General features: G+C 35.0%; 1 protein-coding gene and 1 long non-coding RNA gene across 12 annotated transcripts in view; one reads left to right on the top strand and one right to left on the bottom strand.

The window, feature by feature from the left end:
* The window catches only part of LOC111330823 (gamma-aminobutyric acid receptor subunit beta-3), a 34924-nt gene that overhangs the window by 16273 nt on the left and 2877 nt on the right, over positions 1–15774 (bottom strand). For 3 of the 11 annotated variants that reach the window (XM_088740798.1, XM_088740799.1, XM_088740800.1), the window contains one exon: positions 4233–4286. The exons of 2 other annotated variants lie outside the window; for them this stretch is intronic. The gene's annotated coding sequence lies outside the window, so the exon portion shown is untranslated. Of the gene's footprint in view, positions 1–246; positions 1678–1841; positions 1861–4232; positions 4287–8864; positions 9470–10090; positions 10186–15774 lie in introns of those variants that run through there. 6 more of the 11 variants (XM_088740803.1, XM_088740801.1, XM_088740807.1 and 3 more) reach the window with 6 other exon arrangements.
* Positions 6430–10854, top strand: LOC148718925 (uncharacterized). Its single transcript, XR_015993922.1, has 3 exons — positions 6430–6447; positions 7440–7488; positions 10271–10854. It is a non-coding gene; the product is annotated as an uncharacterized LOC148718925 (long non-coding RNA).

Genomic DNA, 15774 nt, shown 5'->3' with positions numbered 1-15774 from the left:
AGGTAATGGTGTCATTAACACTCACAAAATATGCAGCTTAAACCAGTCCTCCTCATGCATAGAACAAAATATCTTGCGTACCCCGAAAATTCCGCGAAACATTTAATATGAACTTAACTCTCTTGAAGAAGCCCTAAACAACGAATCACTCATGTAAATTTTCGTCGGTCATTACTTCTCCACAATAATCAAAGTAAAAAAATATTCATGAATTAAATATCGTTTTCTTCATAGAAATACACGTACAGAAAAAAATTCGGTCTGTCCTTGATACTCTAGAAGCTTCTTTGATCCTCTTTCTTTCCTATTGTGCTAGTTATACTTCTTCGCACTGAAATCTCCAAAATAAAAGATAATACTTCTGATTTACAAATAGCAGAGAGTATAAATTAAAACCTAAACAGAAGCAAATTTCACAATAAATAATATTTTGCCGTTAAAATAGTGTCATTTACCAAGTTCTTCCTCTACTCTAGGGGGCCCAATTATCAAACGTCCTGCAACTTACCGGTTCCGAAAATTTGTTTTTGCATGCTGTGTTTACAATGAAAATCGAAATAACATACGATATAGCAGGACATAAAAACAAAAATAAAACGGGATTTTAGCTAAAGTTCGATCTTTTGCTCCTTAGATTGAGATCTTAAAATATGGCTTTAGACCCGTATATAGTAACCGGGACTTCCAAGAGAAAATGACCACGGAGCATAGATGTTCAAATCCTAGACACAACAAGCAATTAGCTATATCTGGCCACGTGGGCCAACGTGGGCACATATGCAAAGAGAGCGTATAATCTCGGCGTTTCCATTCAAAACTGTTTTATCTATAACTTAAAAAAATATGATGTTGTTTTTCTAATTTTTATTACATGTTTTAATCTGATACACATTTACATCCAGAAAAAGGAATGTTTGGAAAAACCGCTAAAACTTACAATAGCGAAAGGAGCATGCATAATTAACTATGATCATTTTCAAAAATTAAGAACGGAGAAGGAATAAGTAAAGAAAAGCAATGACTGAAGCAAACAAATGATTGACTGCTTAATTGGAACCGAGATGTTTTTTGTTGATGTATCTAGTCTTCATGCTGGTTCTACAAGAAGTTTGGCAGCGGCGAAATCGGGGATTTCAAAATAATTTGTAATGCAAGATTTTGGGAGTTTCACTTGCTTTGTAGATGTCCGAAGATGTGAGAGGTCCATTATGAAGAAATTAAGGATACTGTTAGACAAATTTCGATGAGTTCCTCGTTTGAAAAAAACCTTTTAAACATACAACAAGGAAAGTATTATTACCTTCAAAAATTAATGATGGGGAAGGAAGGCGTAAGAATGGCTAAAGCATAAGGTTGGCTGTAGAGGTTAGACAATTCACGTGAACGAAGACCTCTTTTAAAAATCTATCACTTCTCAGCTTTTTTTTTCATTTGAAGATGGCAAATCCTAGTCTGGTAAAAGATCATATATAATAATTAACAATTATTCGCCGAAGGCGAGGTGAATATCGTCGAATAATCCCCGAGACGAAGTCGAGGGGATTATTCGACAATATTCACCGAACCTGAGGCGAATAATTGTTTTAGTACAATTTCAGAGCTGAACAACAGAGAAATTTCTAAAATCATAACATTTTAGTAACATCTATTAACATTTTATTTTAACATTTTATATCCACCGCGTGGAGCGGTTTATATAGCGTCATATGAGGAACCACTCGAACAATCAAATTGCTGGAAACTCTATGCTCAGCTCTGAAATTATACTAAATCTATATATGATATCTTACGTGATAACAATGGACAGGAGACTAGGTTTTCTAACTATTCTTACAACTTACGCAAAGTGAGTCGTCAGCAGCTATGTACCAGTTGTTCAGTTGTGTTGATTCTAATTATCTTCTATGTCGCGTGATTATGTTGATGAGAGTTTTCAGTATGGAGTATCATTTAATTTTTGTTTAAAATGTAAAGAAATGATTCCCCTATAAGATCATTCTGGTTTTCCTGAGAAATTAACGAAAGAAATCGAAGATCTCCACGGCACGGACATTTGGTTTTTTCTTTGATGTATTTTAGTCGTTTAAATACCCAAACAGATAAAAAATGAGCAAGATTTTCAATGAGAGTAAAACTCAACAAAAAAATGATTAAAGCAGCGTTCTAAATCGCCGTGAATCGCTTTGGATAGCCTAGCATTCTTTTGGGGTTTTTCATATCGATGGAAAAACAATTCACAAAAGAAAAAAGGTAGAATCAAACTGAACAAAATAGATGTACCTCATTCCAAAATATCAGGGAATGACGTCATAGCCCGTAACTTAGCAGCTCTTTTTGTTAGACTTGTTAGTTCGTTGCTAAACAATTGTCTACTGACTGAAAGAGATTGTTTTCTATGAAAAACAGGAATGTAAATTTTCTTGGACATGTTTTAGTATAACAGTTCTTGCTTTATGAAAGCTGCTTTCCAAAGAAGTTTAATTTGGTTCTTTTGCAGTAATGCACAACATTACGAAGCTCGAGAATCGCTGTCATTTTGGGATAAATATATAACCGTATCTCATTCAAAATTATTTAATCGCTAGTTATGCTACTCTCCGAAAGCGTGCATTCAAGATCTAAGATTTTGAAGACGTAGGTGCTGTTATAAAAGTTATTGTAAATTTATCACTATATTTTTTGGAAACATACCTAAAATAAATCCTAAAAATCAACGTTGCTTTTTCGTAGAAGCAACAAAAAAAATTTTGAGACATCCGTGAAATTTTAAAAAAATGCATTTAGCAATTAGTAGATTAGCAAACTTTTTTTTTAGAATCATTTACCAGGTCGTAATTTTCGCAACTGTCATCTATCGTCTTTTGATTTTAATTCCGGTTTACCATGATTATTCAAAAAGTGCCCATGAAGTTGCATGTCGGGTCTTTGATCCTTATTGTTATTGTTTTCATTCATGATGAAATTCATATATTCCTCGATGAACACGCTTAAATGGTCAGACTGAAAGGATCCATGGAGGTCTTGATCAAGCGAACGTTAAAAACCTCTCTGCAGCTGCTCAATTAAGTTAAAATATATATACTTTTTATGTCTCTCTTTTGTTTAGAATCAATGCAAGTGTGTGCTTATTCGCATGTGGCCCCTTACTTTTCGTTTTCGTGATAGATGTCGAAAATGCAAGGACTTTAATTGTGTTCACTTTTACTTTAATGGAATGCACTCAAAAAAATTAGTAGACCAATGTATATGGAGCGTTGGGCATTCATACCCCGCCAGTACCAATAGAAGTATTCATGCATGTTTTGATAATGGCTTATTTGAAGCAAAAGCTGCCTACTCCCTGTGAGGGATACTGAATCTTCTTAAAGGCTCACAAAGCCTTGAGATGGAGCTTCTTTGGAACTCTTTTGCCCTGCCTTTATCTGTCAGTTATCTTAATTTGAAAAAACCTGCACAGAAAAATAACTCAAAGAAAATTTTTTTTCGCTAAAATTATGGCTGTTTTCCACGTTTGACATACTTTTATATTCACCACCACATGCAGAGATTTTCTAAAACAACGGGCGAGTCCTACTTAAATTCCAAAATTATTATTGGTGTTTTTATGTATTCTAAGCTTATAGCAATCCGGTTGAAAAAGCCCCGCGCAGTAAACTTTTAAAAGCACAGTTTGAGAAAAATTGATTACGTTGTCTGAGACTATGTTTTGATTGCTTCATTGTTTATATAGAAATAAAAAAGGAATTAAAATTGAATCCTTATTTCTGGTTAAGAAACAGGCCAAACGCGAAAGCAAGCTGTTTTTGCTAATGATTTGGAATTGCTTGGATATACACATAACTGATGCAGAGGCAGAACCCCAATAATTTTATCAAACGAGTTTATAGTTATTCGAGTTTTCTCGTAAGCATGACTTTTTTAGTTGTTTAAGTTGTATTAAGAAATATCACTTTCGTACCAAGTGCATTATTTTAAGTAAGGAGAATTTAGTTTGCCCTCTGAAGAAATTCTTCTCGAGTATTCGAAGATCTGAAGTATAGAAAATTATGGTGTAATTTTTATATAGTTAAGTTGCTTCTTAAGCTTTCGGTCATGGTAAACATAAATTATAATTCTTAAAATTGGAAACTTACAGACTGTGGCTCTAAGAGGTAAATATCAAATTTTACTCGTATGATTCAACACCTTGAATTAAAGTGTAGAAATAGATTTTGTGTAACTGCATGACCTACCTGCTTCTCACGTTTTATTTCATGCTCGCTTTCTCCAAACGTCGATTGACATCTCTAAGAAAATGAGACGAAAATGAATTTTACTGAGCACATCAGGAAACCATTGTTATTTCTCTCTCTTTTTAATTTTCTTCTGCGACCAAATGAAACAAATTTGTTTGATTTATAAATATAAACGATCTTCAGCTGTAAATACATTGATTTGCATTTTCAATCAACCTCACAGCTACAATGTAATATATTTTAAAACTGAATTTGACATCGACTGTCTACGGTGATATTTTGAAAAATAGCTGTAAAACATGTTAATATAGCTCACTCACTTCGATCTTTTTATAGGAGGAAGGGCAAACGATATGCGATGTGGAGCTCGTTAACATGAAAACATCAACGATATTCGAAAAAATTTTTAGGTCACATTTCACAAACATTGCATGCAATCATCTTCTTAGAATCTAGATGACCTATTTCTGTGGAAATCTTTGTATATCTATCTTAATAATCAAGGGGACATTTTTCTTTGAAAATAAATGGTTATTAATTTCGCTTTCAGTTATTTGCACAGAAACGCAAAATGGTGAAAACAATTACACAAGAATGAGATGTATAGCTTCCATTAACGTTCTTAAAGAGGGAAAAATAGTGTGTAAAAGTGAAAAAAAAGAGGAAATAATTTGCTGCATTTCAAGCTTTATGAGATTTAAGGACCGCCCAAAAACTTTGTTAACGACTATCAACGTATTCCCAAGGCTCTGATAAAAAAATTTTTAAAATGAATAGTATTCCTTAAGCTGTCAATCCGGACCACAGCAGATCACTACTGTAAAACTTGCCATGCGTTCAGGAAAGGCCTCACTCGCAGCCTAGAAAGATGCTAAAACTTTCGCCCATCTCACCAAAGCTTTTTTTTGTTTTATGAGGAACTCAATCGATAAAACAGGTCGCAATATTGATTACACCGATAGCCAGGTATCTTGTTGCCTGCGGTCAACATTTATCTATTTAATGAACGGCTTGCGACCTGATCACGCACAAAAACCTTCTTTTCCTTTCAATGAACATCTTCCGTTAAGAGAAGTAACAAAAGCTTCTTCCTAAATGATATATATGTTATTCACCAGGCGGAAGATCCTTATTAGGAAAAACGGTGCCCGAGATCTTGGCACTCAAGACAGATGCCACATTTTTTTCCCAATACGGACCGACCAAGGATCCTAGGATTTCTTTAAGGACAGACCAAAAGTCAATTTGGTACACGTTTGAAAAAGCATCAAAAAGCGGTCTTCTGCAAAAAAAGAAAATTCAGCTTTGTCGGAGCACACATGCCTGACTAACCGAACAATCGGGTGGGATAATTCTAGAATTATCACCACTAATCGGCATTATCACCAGCGCTTTTGTTTGGAAGCCTGGCATGTTAATTCCGCCCCCGCTTCTTTGAATCGTGATGATAGCAGCTTACTACCTGACGCCTATTTAGACCTCGTCAGAAAATGGGGCTGCTAATTATTGAGCATATAAAAGGAACTCTTGTTGCAACGGTCTTATCACCACTATTGAAGGCACAGGACATGAACGTCAAAACTTTGGGTCTATGAATTGTAATTCCCCGGTTACATTCATTAAATCCTTAAACCAGAGTAGCATCAAACCATGTCTGATTATTCACCTGGTTGCATGGTAAACTTTTATAAATTTTAAAGAGAGAGGCTTCACCGAAACATGAAACGATAAACGGAATTAGCCAATCAGCTTCGAGAATTTAGGATTCCGGACCGCTTAGATGCTTGAGAAAGAAATAATGACTAGACATCTATTTGTATCAGGGGTTCTGTTGCAGCAACTAAGAAAGTGTTTAAAACACTCAATATTTTAATAGTGCATGATGCGTCGTTTGTAAAATTGATACTTAATGGCTGCTTAACTGAAAGAGTAAGTTCAACCCTTTTCATACAGTAAATTTGCTCTCCGAAAATAAAAATAATGTGCCTAACTATTTTCCATTACATGATGATTCCTCATAGTAAAAATAGTGGTAGGTCATATAACCAGGTTAACCCGCTTGTTCAGTATTATGATTCAATATAGTGCATGCGCAAACTCTCTTTCAGTGATACTGTAGGTAGTCTCACAAAAATTCAGCTGGTGTTTGATTTCCCAACTGCTGTTCCGGTGAATTTTGAACGACTAGAAAAAAAAAAGAAGGATTTTTTTGGTATGGCTGCTTGTAGGAAAGCTCCTTTTCGTAAGTGATGGTACAATATAATTGGCAGACAGAGCACACCGCTTAAAAGCAACAAAAAGGTTACATGACTCTGCAAAATTAGATGGATGAAAATGTACCTTTGGTTAGATCAAAGGCCTTTTTATAAGAAGACGGATGGCTGGTTAAAACCATTTGTGTTTTCTTCGTGCTTTTTTTGTTGTTGTTGTATATTTATTTTGGGTTAAAGGTTTCTTATTCAGGCTATTGCGCTAACGTGAAAACTTTTGTGGTATCCTCACTCCAACACGCATAAGAGCCTTTGAATTCTATCGGCATGGCGCGTGTTTTTCTATTATTGATGTGGGTCGTTTTGCAATTAAAACTTCTCTAAAATATTTTTTTTCGCGTTAGCAAAATACCGTTACTACATGAATTTCAGAAATCCCCATTCATTAAACCGTTGCGCGAAATACTCAGACCATTTTAGTCCTTAAGGAAATTGCAATTTTCACTGGATGACAAATTCCGTTTATTTAAACAGGAACTTCTATCAAATCGATTTCGAAGTAGACCGCACAGGTATTATAATTTCGAGAATAATTTCTTTTAAACATCAAAATAAACAAAACACCGTTACTTTATGATGTACAGAAATTCTTATTCGTTAAACCGTTGCGCTAAATACATATATCATTTAGTTCTTAGGGGAATTGCAATCTCGAGAATATTCGAAACGTCAGGACCGCGTTCAAAGAACCTTGATTAAGTTTAATCCATTAAGTTTTGACCGAGCAAACCCAAACATTTACAATTATATCCTGACTTGTTTTCACGTTAGTGACGACGAAAAGAATTCAATTAGTTTAAGACACGTTTCCGACCACAAAAATTCAAACTTCTTAATTTGCATAGTGCCAGGCTATAGGAAACAAATGGTTATGAAATTTGTGAAATAGACATCATTTCTTATTTTTCTATTATTGCATTTCCCTTAATGTTAGGACGACTACTTGGTACTCCGAAAATAACAGAAGCATCTTAATGACCTTGGTGAGTAAAAGCAAAATAGTGAAAAAAATAAAAACATTTCTGGATATTTGCATATGTTTTAGTACACTTTTGTCGGTTGTGAATTATTGATCACCTGGACAAGTCGGTTTGCTATTCGTAGGTGGTTTAGAAAAAGCGCCCAAATGGAAACAATACCGATTATACGCTAGATTATTTCAGTTCATAGTTTTTGAACTATGTTTACAGAAATACAGCACAGAGGTTCAGCAAAAACAAACGTAATTTTCGAGGGAGTTTGGTGATATAAGAAAATATTTTTATTTTAATTAAGCAGAAACCTAATCTCTGTTAAGAATTTCGTGTTCTTATTCACCTGGGCATCCGGCCAAAATATGTTGTCTGAAAATGATTACCATTAGCAACTGAGCTGGGTCATTCTCTTTTTTACAGATTGTCGGATTGAATTTAATATTATATATGGACGCTTTAGACATGATGGAATTATTTATGACCAACACTTTGTCCAAAATGCTGACCTATTTTCTAACGGTTCCTGTGGGAATAATTTGAATAAGTAGATTTAAAAGTTAAGAAGTGCGTTACTCGCATATTAGTCATCAATGCCGTTCCTAAATGTGTTGCGATTTGTTGTGCAAGAATTATTAGGTCGTATTAGTGGCGCATAAAATCATTCGTAGGAAGGATTAATGCCGCATTTCAATTCGTTTCTCCTCTATTTTTGTTTGCGTATGCTGAGTTTTCAGAAGTCAAAACAGAATTACAATACTCTAGACCGTTACCGAGGTTCACGAATACATTGAAATATCGCGCCGATTAGAAAATGATTTCTTGGTCGTTGATTCAAACGAGGTAATCCGTTACGCGAAATCTTTCAGTTTCAAAGCACAGTAAAAAGGAGAACGAAAATTTGCCATACATCCCATGTTTAGGCTGCAGTTATTGTAATGTACTTAGAAAGATGTATCCTATTATCACAAATGCGTGGAGTTCATTCAGATTATATTTTTTAAAATAAAAATAATTTCGTTTAAACAAAAGAGGAAAAAGAGAGGAAAAACCTTGATGCAGTAGTACGTGTTTCTTACCTGAAAAATTTATCAGCCGAGACTCAAACAAGTTTTTTTCAAATAACCGAGGCAATTCTTTTGACTGACTAGCGAATTTTTGCGACAAACTGTTGCAGAGTTAAAAGTAACGTCACAAATGAATAGGAAACGATTTCATGTTGAATTTCAATTAACCCAACCAAAGTGCTGCAAAACGAAAGAAAAGAAAAGGGTCATTTCTAGCAACAAAAGGGAAAAATGTAGGTTACGCAGGAATTTCGAAAAATTGCTGCTACTTTTCTTGATGCGTCTTCATGACTACATGTAATCATGAATGATAAATCTTACCTCTTGAAATTTTCACTGATAAGATTTTTTTCCAGCAATACCAACCAAGAGAGTTAATGATCACTCGTAGAAACGAAGCTTAGAACAGTGAATGGATGCAAATCGAATATGTTGGCGTTTTTTTTTTTTTTTTTTTTTTTTGTCTTTTGATGTCGTTAGAGCATTCTGTGCGTTTACGCGGGTCTCTTATCCTCTCACTTCATCATTTATTCAATATCCATTCATATGGATACCAACATTGTGGCTTAACTTAACTCTTATTTCACTTTCTAATTTGCCACAGCTTCTGTCATATTCTTGTTATTGAGTCTTACCATTGTATTGAATTTCATGTTTGAGCTTGTCTGCCATTTACACAAACTACCGATATTACAAAAACTCTCAGCTAGCACGAAAAGATTATCTGAACCGCGTAAAGAACTGTTAACACAGAAGCTTCAAAATATTGACAAAGCCATCTTTTCACGTACCACAGCAGGATACGAAATGATAAATGTCCCTTGTGTATGAAAAAATACAGGATTTTGTGGAAAGATTTGGAAGATTCAAGAAGAGTACACTTTCTAACTCATGCCGGTTACAAAAGCTTGATATTTTTTTTGTATCCACTTAGGGAGTTATGTAAGGGCGGAAATGATATGAAATCTAATCGCGTGTTATGCCCTAACCCTTGTTTACAAAAAATGAAAAAATATATATGCAAACAGCCGCCTGCCGCAATTTTCTCCCCGCTTGAGGCTTTCGTCTCGCAATATTATTTAATTGTCTTAATTTCAGCGAGCTATTTAAACAAGTCTACTTATTTTTAACCCTTCAGTTGGAGGTGCAGGTCGCGAGAACTAATTTTAACGTTTGCAAATTAGAGGCAGTCTCAATGCAGTGCGGGGCGGGGGGGGGGGTTAGCATTGCAAAAAAAATGGGAAAAAAGAATAAAAAAATCATTTCAGCTGGTGAATGACAAAGACAAATCAAAAGAATGAAAGTTATTATTGATATTTCCAATATTTCTTTGTGAACTGATAAAAGACTGGACGGCGATCATGGCGGCGAGCATACTTTTAACTGTGGATGATAAATGCCCTGCGATTGACATTTCATGATACTTTGTACTATTCATAGTTAGTTCATGATTACTCTGTAGATGTTTAGCACAGCGGGCCACTAGTTTATCAGTCCTATTGTAAAGTGTTAGCCTCTCCAAATAGAGTTTTTACTAACGTACTTACTAAGCACAATCGAGCTTTCTTCCCTTTCCACCCTTGTATCAGCTTGCACTATCTCCATACAGTTCTCTTTTCAAATCCTCTGCTACTGACGAGGAGAATTTGTTAAACAAACAAGAGATTCTAGAATTGACGATAATTTCATTCGTTATCATGACCTTGATATTTTTAAATATTTTGCAGAGATGCTGTCAGGCGAAATTGGGTGTTGGTCACCCTTTGGGTTAACGGGTTGACTGAGGATGGTACTGCAACAACGTCTAAAAGAATTGATTCTGGCATCTGCAGACAGTCCCGCAATCATTTTAAAATTGCATCAAATTCTATCAAAATTAGGCTCGTGCAGTATTATTTTGGTATTTCCTTTGAACACACTCCCAGAAGGCACAACACCTCTTGGATATGAACCTTTTAGTATGTTTATGACGTGATTGGATTTTCAAAGCTATCTCTAATTTCCTAGTTTTACGTCTGTGGACATAAAAATGGCGTCTTTAAAGATAAATAAAGATATGATTTCATTGCGTGGCATTTTGTTCCTTAGGAGGGCATATTTGCAGGGGCATGTTTGAGTAATGCCCGGGACGAAGTCGAAGGGTTATTCGGGGGGATTATCTAGCAATGTTTCTTTCAGTAACTGTGACGCTTCAAAGTATTTTTGCCGTATGACAAATGAAACTGGCATGTAAATTAAGCCAATCCATTTAAATTTCAAAACTTGAAACAGCGTTGAAACATCACAGTGTATGTTACATACCACGAAAAAATAAAAGATACATGTGTCCCGACTTGTATTTACCAAGTATGACATCTAACTCTTTTTTTTTGAGAGAGAAATTGTGAGCTCCAATTCACACTTATTTCAACAAAACGACTTGAAAGCAATACTCATAACTATCCAATTACATCGTGACAACAATGCCAAATCCCTTTATTTCTGATTTCAGCTCCAATCGAAGAAGACAAAAACTAAGAAACCTTGAATTGGACAATATGAAGAATAGAACGTGAATTTATCGCTATGCCAAGTTTACGAACAGAAGTTGAACGGAAATGTTTGCTATTCTTATGCAGATCGAAAAAGTAGTGTAGGTTTAATACTGATGCTGTGACTTCGGGTTAAAGATTGTTTTTTCTGAAAAAATATTATGTAATAGCACATCTTTTTTCTTTGTATCGAGTTAGCTATTTGTTCGTTAAAATCTGATAATATCGAAAGTATATTACGCATAATATAGGCGTTTCTAAAAGTTAAAAGTTCCTTTTAACTTTCACTAAAAATTTTGTGAATACAAAAAAAGAAATAAATGACGAAGGTTATGCACCTTTGAACTTACCAAAAATATGTTGTGCGAAAATTATACCAACCGCTTCGCTTTTATGCCCGAGATAACATGCTGGAAAACGTTGTTTATCATGTAGGGGGAAACATCATCCATAAGGTTATAAATTTTTACAATACCATTAAAGTATTAAAAATTGAAGCTTTTAAGATCACTTATTCATGAAGCTAGTTTTGACAAAATTAAACCGTGCACCTTTAACATAATGAATGAAAAAATGCGTACATTAGCCGTAAACACTCAAGTTGTCTGAAAATAAGGCATTTGAATCAAATCTGAATCTACTTTAGCCATCAGCTGAAGATTGAAAGATTTAAAGCTAGTTAGTGCATGTTTCCCTCAAAATTCCTCCCAAAACTGGTGGCGTCTATGCGGTCATAATGAATTAGCAATTACCCACACGTCGAGAGTGATTTATTAAAATTGAATGCATTTTTATTTCCTCCTCAAAAGTGAAAGGTTGATTTTTGCCTGATGATGTAAACCAGAAACTGAAGAACCTTGCTGCTGAACATAAATCGTGTGATCCTTGTTATATCACCTGCTACTAAATATTTTCCTGAGTGGTTATGTCAATGCGTCAGTCTGACTGTAAATAAAGAGTAGTTTTGAATAAATATAAAAGGTAAAAAGTGGGTTTGCTGTAAAGGTAAGAATAAGTCAATTTTTCTAGAGAATCGTTTCAATTAATGGTCATCAACAGTAGCTGCTAGATTTTTTCTCGTAAAATTTCTTCCTTAACTTAGTGCAAATTGATCGCTAAGGTAACGATGGATGACGTCATTAAGAGCATGTGGTTGGTCATTTTCTATTACCTCTACCGCATATTTCGCTTTTTTGGTTTTGTGGTAGATAATACTTTATTGAGGTCATCTGAAATGCACGAGAGCTTATGAAACTGATTTGCATCACAGTGTTAATATAGCCCATGAACTGCATGTTTCTAGAGTTTTCCACATTGTTAGGTCTACCTTTCTCAGATTATTAGGCCCATCTATTGAAGCTAACACGAAAACGAATTAAATGCTAACACAAAGTGAATATAGCCGATAATTCCATTAAAACAAATTTCATAAATATTTTTGTGGTTGCGTGGACGAAAAAATTAGATGGCAACTACAAAGCACGTGACTGTTTCAAACATAAACAAGTCCTCTGCTGATGAAAATAACTTGTTTTGAAAGCGAACATATAAATATATCTGAATGTTTTCTCCTTCCTTTGTTAAACCTGCTGTTTACAATTAAGTTGGAAACAGCTTCGTACACTCATGCTTTCAAGTTAGGGTGCGGAATATTCATCAGCTTTTCAGCTAAGTGAAATTTCCTCCTTAAGCGAAAGGGGACTCGAGTCACATGGCCTTTTCCCCCTGTTTTGTTTCTAGCCAGACTGTTACGAGTCATTTTCCGTGATTGCTCACGTAATTAAGTAATCGATCCAAGATTTAAAACTCCCGCCAAGTTGCAAAAGCTTTGATGCAAATTGTAGAGATTTAAATCTTAAAATTATGGGAAATTGCGACATTGGGATCTTTTGATCATTATATAAAATTGAAAACCACATTGATCATCTTTCAATATTCTTACGTTTTGCTAGGATAAAAACTTAAAAACTGTATAAACTTTTTTGAGTAGTTTGCCTCACAGTGTAAATTCAGTCTATATTTCCTAAAAGGTTAATTACTTTTTACAACAAAAAATATCTCTCAAAAATCGATGTAGAGCGATTTACATATTTACCTGATTTCACTGCGTTACTACTATTTTCCAAGGCTCCAGTTCTAGCTAAATTTTATACAGATCCGATATCCTTTACCAAGTGAAACCTGATTATAGATGAAAGAAATCCAGACAAGGTTTGGAATCATACCAGGTTATAAACACTTTTTCCTTTAATCTAAATTGATCTATTTTTTAAACAAGCGGTACGCTTAAAAGGTTCATGCCATATGTTTTCATTTATATTCCATATCCTTTGAAATGATGCAACTGGTTTCCCACTGGTTGCGGACCAATCAAAGAAAGGTAGATGTGGACGTGCAGGCGTGAAAGTCACCGCGAGTTCAGCCGAAGCGCTCGCCGACTGATTTTTCAAGTACGACTGGGACATTTTGATTGGTTGATACATTTAAAGATGTTAAAATCACTTGCCAAATAAAGGAGCAAGTAGTTCTTTCGGTGGCAGATCACGGAGCTACAGAACACCTAATGTAGCATTTTAAACCCTATTATCACGACAGAAAATCAGAAGATATTTCTTAAGTAAATGTTTTTTTCCGGTTAAAGCTATTACGTGGGAATCTACTTTGTCTCCTGTTAATCATTTTGTTTTGATATTTTTCGCCAACAGAAAAACAAACGAGAGGAAAGAAAAAAAAAAACCTCGGCGTTAATTAATAAGGCACGGAGACCAAGTTACTAAGCGTGCAGTACCGAGTGGAGGAAGCTAATTAGCACGTGTTGCTAAATTGACCAAACAAAAATAATAATTGCCGTCAATGCTTCTATGTTTTGCTATAACTATGATCATAGCAATTGCCATACAAGAAAACACTGCTTCTGCAATAACTCTTGTGATCACGTCATCAAAGTAATGATAAATTCCTTATTTTAAATTTCAATCGGACACGAGTCAAGAAATATCTCCTTATTTTGACGGCCGTAAGGCAAGTTAACAGAATTTACCAGCAACAACTATCCCTTACGTTCGTAAAAACGTTTTTATGACCCGCAACTCAGTCAAAAATGCCATCTTTTGTAGTCGAAGTTTCATTAAATGACTGACTTTGGATTTCAAATTTTCGAACGAATCGTCGTCGATTTTGCTGCATCATTGCTATTTGATACGCGAGGAGCCATTTCAAACATAAACAATTTAAAATTCTTGTGTGGTGTCGCAATTAAAAAAATGCGAGGTACAAATTTCGCCCGAACTGAATCGTTTATTCTATGGAATTTAATAACCTTAATTTTTCAGTTAAGAATTTACATTGTTGTTCTATCGATGGCAAGACGAGTATGAGTGGTTCTCGTCCTTCTCGAGATTTATGGGCACGGAAGATTCTTTTCAGTAAAGATTTCTTAAAATTGCACGAGCTGCGGGCCAGAGAAAATTTAGAACTTTTCAAAAAAAAAATACAAGTATTCGTGTATCTTAAAATTCACAATCTCTTCATACAATCTCACACACTTTACAAGAAAACTTAATAAGTGCTGGTTGCAACCTGGTATCTAATTGTCATTGCCTTACCTGTTTCGTGATTGGCCACTTTCTTAGCCAATCAGATGGTAAACTAGAACCCATCCCGACTTGATTAATGGTGTTTCACTTGTTTTATGTAAGTTCCGTGTTTTTTAATTCTTAGAGGCTTTTTCTTTTACATTGCACGGTTCGAATAAGATTTTGTTTTTACAATATACAATACAGTCAAATGATCTGAGTTAAATACATTTATTCAGTGTAGGTAGTGCAGTTTGGCAAGTTATAGTATTCAATGAAGCATTCTGACAGAAGGAATTTTATTTTGCACTTATTACTGGGCTAGGTGCCTCAAGAGTGGGACTCGGAATCCATATTTCAACCTTTAACCATCAATTCACACCCCAAAGTGTACCATGTAAAGTCTTGTGGAAGTCTTCGAAATAACCCGAAATAGATAGAGGAATCTAACAGAGATGGCCTCTTGAACTTCCCTCTCGAATTCAAAACTAATTAAGACTAAAAGAGTTTGCTTATCAAATCGTGTTTATATCAATCCCAGTATAGTACCTTCGGATTGGTCACGTAATGTTTACTAGGCAAAGCTTCCAGTTAAAGTCTCACTCACGGCTTAGCTTTGCCGAAACACTAAAAAAAGATTAGCGTTATACTTAAAATAGTATAAGAATAAAAAGTATAAGAATAAAAACCTAAACTACGACGAACTTGGAAGTATGAATCGTGTCTAGTACCTTTCATGCAAGTTTAAGCCTTTGAGCACTCTACGAACTTACATGCTTGAGGTCGTGATTAACAAAGCACGGGTAAATGTGTATACTCTGGAGAAGAGAGATTCAAAACATGTTAAAACAGTACATGGGAACCTATGATAATAAGAGAATGACCCAACTCACTGGCGCCAGAGTCTCTGTGGCTTTGAAGTTAAGCGGAGCGCGGATTCTGCCGTAGGTCTGACGCTCGACTTCTCAAAAAGATTTAAATTTTTTTTTTTGTCGCACGCTCTTAAAAAAACGAAAAACATCTTGCTTTATGTTAGTAGTCTCATTATTTTTTATTGCTGACGGCAATGTTGTAGGCCAGATAAACAAAATAAAAGCAGAAAATTCGCCCACGGAAACTCATTCT

Source organism: Stylophora pistillata, chromosome 12 (genome assembly GCF_964205215.1).
Source record: "Stylophora pistillata chromosome 12, jaStyPist1.2, whole genome shotgun sequence".
Taxonomy (NCBI): Eukaryota; Metazoa; Cnidaria; class Anthozoa; order Scleractinia; family Pocilloporidae; genus Stylophora; species Stylophora pistillata.
The sequence above is the reverse complement of the archived record's forward strand: the minus strand, read 5'-3'. Positions and strand labels throughout refer to the sequence as shown.